A 5,992-nucleotide genomic window follows, 5' to 3' on the forward strand; every position below is an offset into this window, starting at 1 on the left:
TTGAATGCCTTGTATACTTTGAGATCCATGGATCATAGCACAATTTTCTTTTAGTACATATTTTTATCCACTCAAAGAGTTCTTGGCACATCGAGATTAGGAACATGTGGCTATTTCTCTTCTGAGGCCTAGAGATACAAAGAGAAGCTCCTATATATGTGTGTGTGTGTGTGTGTGTGTGTGTGTGTGTGTGCACGTGTATGTATGTATGTATGTATATATATATGTATATGTATGTATGTATGTATGTATGTATGTATATGTATATAATATGTATATAGAGCATAGACAAGAGCACATGAGGGGTCATCCAAGCTGATCCTCAATTTTTTCTTTGGTGACTCGATCCAGTATGATAGCAGGGGATTCGCTCTCCAAGAGAGAGCCAGAGGGCACAACTCGTCAGATTTGACCCTTGGTGGAAACTAAGATGAGACATATTCTCCCACTTTGATGTAGCAAGAGAGGGACTAATGAGGTGATGATATCACTTGTTGAACGGTAGGCCACATCATGAAGACTATCACGTACCGGTTGGAGGATGCACATGTGTGAAAGAATGATGCATAAATTGAGAAGCATTGGCCCTCCAAATCGGGTGGAAGGAGTGCCCATGTGAGTGTACTTTTGCTATTGACAACTCTACAATGCTCATGAAAACCACATATATGAATGCATAGTGCATCATACACACATTCCATGTATACGAGAGGTCACAACCTTTAATGCCTCTTAGGATCCATCCCTTGGGCATACCCCATTATTCTACCCTTAGCCTATGACACTTTATGCCTACCATTCATTAATGAACCCATGCATTCCTACCCATTCCTATCCTAGGACCTACATGTGTGAGTGCACCATTTATTCCATATCAATTAATATATCCAATACATTATCCATATGGTAGCCATATAAACCTACCTAACCTACCTTCTAATTATCACATTTGATCATGCTAGCCTGATACATTCTAGACTACAAAATCATGTCGTGACATGCCCTTTTGCTTGGGGCATAGATGTCCTCATCTATTAGGTACTCTTCTCTGACTTCATGGTTTTTAGCACTCTTTAGTTTCCTATATAAACTTCCATACAACAACTTTAATCTTTCATCTTCATATTTGGTACTCCTGCCAAACAAGTCCAATATTAGTATGTTCTTTTAAATCAAATTTCCAAATAAATCAATAAGAAAGACATAGTACTTATCTTTCATGTGGTGTCGTCCATATACTCTTTTGCTTTGGACATTCCTACAAAGACTAATTCAATTCTATCCATTTAGGTTACTAGTAATCCAGATTCGTTCTACTTTTCCTTTCCAATAAGATACCATTTCCTAATCTATCTCTCTCATATGCATGCATTGGTCTAAGTTCCAAGTGACTAATTTGGAACCATTAGTTTTAGGTTGATCAGACCTAAAACTTACAAGATAGGCCTAACTTACAAGATCAAGATCACCAGATCTTGCTTGAGTACTCATTCTAGACCACTAGCTCTAATTATGGATCCACCCATAGTCATGCATCCATGACTTACCAATTACTTGAGATCTCTCTAAGGTCACCAGACCTTACTAAGCGCTTACATATCCACTACCTAGGTAGGACTATAGACCTTGTCAGTGATGATTCCAATTGAATCACTCTTTTAAATGTCCTAAATTCTTAAGATTTCAACTCAACTAATCTAGTCTAATTTAAGGTTACCAAATCTATGGCCATGTATAGCACCCTCTTGCTTAGGAAGAGCCCAAGTACTACCTTGGCTCATCAACCCAACCTAAGAGAATGAATTAACCATCTCTAGTACTCCAACTTGGATGCGTCAATTTTATGAGAAAAAACCTATGAGCAATTTTATACGAGCGTGTTTTTCAAGAGATTTTAAAAATAGTATTTCTTTAGGAAACATGGTTTTTACACTTTTATTTTCATTAGAACTAGATCCCTTTATCATAAAAATATACAAACTAGTCACTCATTCATTTTTACATAACATAAATCTTCTTATTCATAGACATCCGTTTGTACCCTCGTTATTACCTTAAAAAAGTATTGAAAAATAATTCATTTAAGAAACGTCCCTCATAATCACTCTCAACATAATAATATTATACATAAATAATTACTTATTAAACACATTTATATCATATGGCAATATCTTTCAAGTGTTTTTATAGTATTAATAACAATATATTTATGGACATGTTTCTACAGAAGTTTAAATTACTATAAATAAGTATTAAGTTGGGCTTATATATCACTCTCATAAAATACATGTAATATTTAATACTATATATGCAAGGTTTTCCAAAATATAACCCCATAGATGTGCTCAAATGGGGTTTTCCGATCAATTTGAGTGGCTGAATGACTATATTTGGACATTGGATGTGAAAGTTATGTCACTTTTAAAAGTGCTGTCCAAGGTAGTTTCGCCAGCGAAACTACCTTGAAAGACCTTGTTCAAAGGGGTTTTGCTGGCGAAACTACCTTGATGGCTTGCTTCAATGAGTTTTCTTTGGAGAAACCCTTTCATGAAGATAGGGTGAGAGAGGTTTTTCAATGTCACCCCCTATTAAGTAAAAAGTTGTAAGAAGGATCATAAGGCAATTTTCATAGAGAAGTCTACTCTACATGTGGGTTTCTTCAAAAGCCATCCCATTATGTTCTCACCATTCCCAAAGATTCACATAAATATTCGTGTATAAAATAGGCATTCCTATAATACTTTTCATATTTCTAAGTGAAACTATGTTTTCTTCTGATCCATTTTTGTCATATTTTTGCATAGTTGGAAGCTTTTTTTTTCCTTCGCTCGGACGCTCGGAAGATTTCGCTCGGAAAATGCTCGTCCCCCTCCAACTTCAAGACTCTTAGCACCAACGTCTCTATACGATACCATTGTGTACATTTCCAAGGTAATAATTGTGCATGTGCTCAATTCTTGAGTTTTTTTCTACCCCAAGTGTATGATCCTACATGCAAATGCATTTATTACTTCATTAGCCTACATGAAAATGCATGATTAATTCATTATCCTAAATGCTCATCTTAAGTTTAAGTAGATCAATCGTTTGACCCTTGTCATCATCACGCAATTGTGTATTCCATTCTTTTCTAGATGACGAGTAACTTTTGTAGCCTTCATTCGAGTTTCCTTCACTTTAAAAAAAAAAAAAAGTGTTTTGTAGCAGTCCCCTTCTTGCTAATTGTAAAGGGACCACGCTTCATCTATGGTACGCCTTGATTTTATGTTCCCATAATCTTTCCTAAGTTCTATATCCTACAAATTACTTCTTTTTCAAATCCCAATTCTTTTTATTTTCTTTGATATTTCCTTTATTTTATATCTCGAATAATGTAACTATTCTTTTTCCTATCACGTTTACCAGCCTATTTCCTTCCTTTAATTGTCTAACCTCTTTTTTTAAATAAACCTTTTTTCTTTTGTTTTCTCAATAATCTCTCTTTTTTTAAAAATGCAATCTTTTAATTTTAATTTTTTTCTTTTAAGCTTTATGTTTTTTCTTTTTATTCTATATTTTCTTATTATTTTCTCCATTTTTAAAAATGTTTTATCTTTATATTTTTTTAAATAAATAAATGTTGCAAGGTAAGGGAATTAGAGGGAACTAAGGGAAAAGAAAGGGGAAAAATGAGGAACTAGAGGGACTTAGAGTAAAGGGAACTAACTATGGAGAGGGGAGGGGGGGTTTGAACTTTGAAATACGAGGGAAATTGAACAATGTAATAATGAGGGGGGCGGAAACCCTTTAATGTTCATGGCGGCAAGGGGGCAGAGGCTGCTGCTGGCAGGCCGCAGAACTTAGAAGCGCAGGGTGCAGGGCTCAGAGAGAGCCAGAGGCAGCTGAGGTGGTTGAGGTGGCCTGTGGCGGCTATAGGGGCTGGCGGCAGTGTTCCCCAAAAACTTGCAAAGCCTTACAATGAAACTACAAAGTTTTAGGTTTCACCTGACTTTTTTCTATTTGCAAGTTTATGGAAATTGTTCTTGTAAGTGTTTCATAGGTATTACACTTGGAAGATTAAAAATGCAAATTTTATGGCTTTTCATTCATAAAACATGCCTGTTTTTTCGTTGACTAGAATATAAAATGGAGGTTTTTAAAGTGTGCATGTTTTCATATATAAAAACATTAAATTTATATAGCTTTAGATATATGGGTTTTAGTTGGATGAATTATGGTTTGTGGAGGATGAGTCTACGGATATTTCAGTCATGGAGCATCTCATTGTGTATGCCACTTACATATACGATCATGAGCCTCAGGTTTCTTTCTTAGGTTTGCTTGAAATACATGATAGGATAGCTAGGGGCTTGGAAACTGCAGTTATAAAATTCTTCAGAGAATATGGTATAGATGAGAGAAAAATGGTCAGCTTGGGTTTGATCGTGCATCTGTAATGATTGGTTCTACAAATGGATTTGCTGCATTGTTGAAGAGAAGGAGTCCTTTCATGAAATCGATACATTGTGTGGCACACCGAACTCACTTATGTGTTTCTAACACTTTTAAACAAAATTTTGATGCACAACATGTGGACTGTATGTTGAATGAAGTTGCCGAAATTTTCAAGAAAAGCTATAAAATTGGAAGAGTTGGATAATCATCTTGATTGTCCAAGCTTAAGGATGGAAAAGATAACAAGATGAGATGGTTGAGTAGATTTAAGGTAATTTCCAAGATTTGTGAAATGTATGAGCTACTTTTGGTATGCTTACAAGAGGAGAATACAAGAATGTTTAAATTGGTTGCAAACTTTAAGTTCATGTACATGTTGCATTTTTTGGGTGACGTGATGGATCATCATGCAAGCTTGTCATATGCCTTTAAGAAGTATTATGTGGATGTTACAACTATTTCTAGTTTAGTGGCTTCCACCATCACTACGCTAGATATGGAATTTATGGGGCCTTAAGACATCAACATCAATATGCAAGGGCATGATCATTTATGGATTTCCTTTTATTCCTGAGTTTGGTGGCCAAGATGGATGGTTATGTTCCATGCATAGGGCTTTAAAAGGGGACATGTACTATGGGGTTAGAACTGATAGATGTGTTATTGGTAGTGATCTTGGTGAAGCTCTTGAGTTTCAAAGTGCCTTTTGTAATGAAGTGAAAAGAAACTTGCGATCTAGGTTTTCTAAAAATCATGTGTTGGAGAGCTTCAAAATCCTTGCACCTTCCACGTTTCCTTCAACTCAAGGGCTTCAAAGTTATGGAGGAGATGAGCTGGGAGTGTTGGTATAGCAATACGGAAATGATGTAATGTTAATGGATGGTACACATGTAGGATGCTTAATTGATGGTAGAGCATTGAAGAGGGAATATCATATTTTTAAGATACAAGCAGCATCAGATTGGAGAGGAAAAGTGTTGAAAGATGCATGGTGCTTTATTAGTAGAAATGAAGTGCTCCATGATAAGTATCCTATGCTTCTTCGAGTTGCAGAATTTGCCTTGTTGCAATGCAGCAGCACAGCTATTTATGAAAGGGGCTTCAGTATCAAGAACAAGCTGAGAAATAGATTGGAAACCAAGAACTTGGATTCACTTATGCAGATTTCAATCGAAGGACCACCTCTAGTAGAGTTTGATTTTGTGCCGGCTATACAATTATGCAGCATACAGTGAATTGGAATGATAATGTATCATGACTCCTTGAGCTGTTTCTTGCTTTTTCAGTGAAGTGAAATGATAATGTATCATGACTCCTTGAAGTTGTTTCTTCCTTGTTCATGAAGATATATTGTGATGAATGTAGTACCATTATATTTTCATGAATGTATTAGCAATGTTCCCTTGTAAACTTTCAATATATAGTAACATTTCTTATAATGTGCCCATTCATGTTTCCATGATTATAAAATCGTTTAGAGTAGTTGTAAAATATAACTTCAAGATTTGTTAAATTTTTTGAAATATGGTTGAACGTTTTCTAAGGCCATGATGACACA

The sequence above is a fragment of the Dipteris shenzhenensis genome, chromosome 26, assembly GCF_047967505.1.
Source record: "Dipteris shenzhenensis isolate YYH24624 ecotype China chromosome 26, Dip_SZ_1.0, whole genome shotgun sequence".
Taxonomy (NCBI): domain Eukaryota; kingdom Viridiplantae; phylum Streptophyta; class Polypodiopsida; order Gleicheniales; family Dipteridaceae; genus Dipteris; species Dipteris shenzhenensis.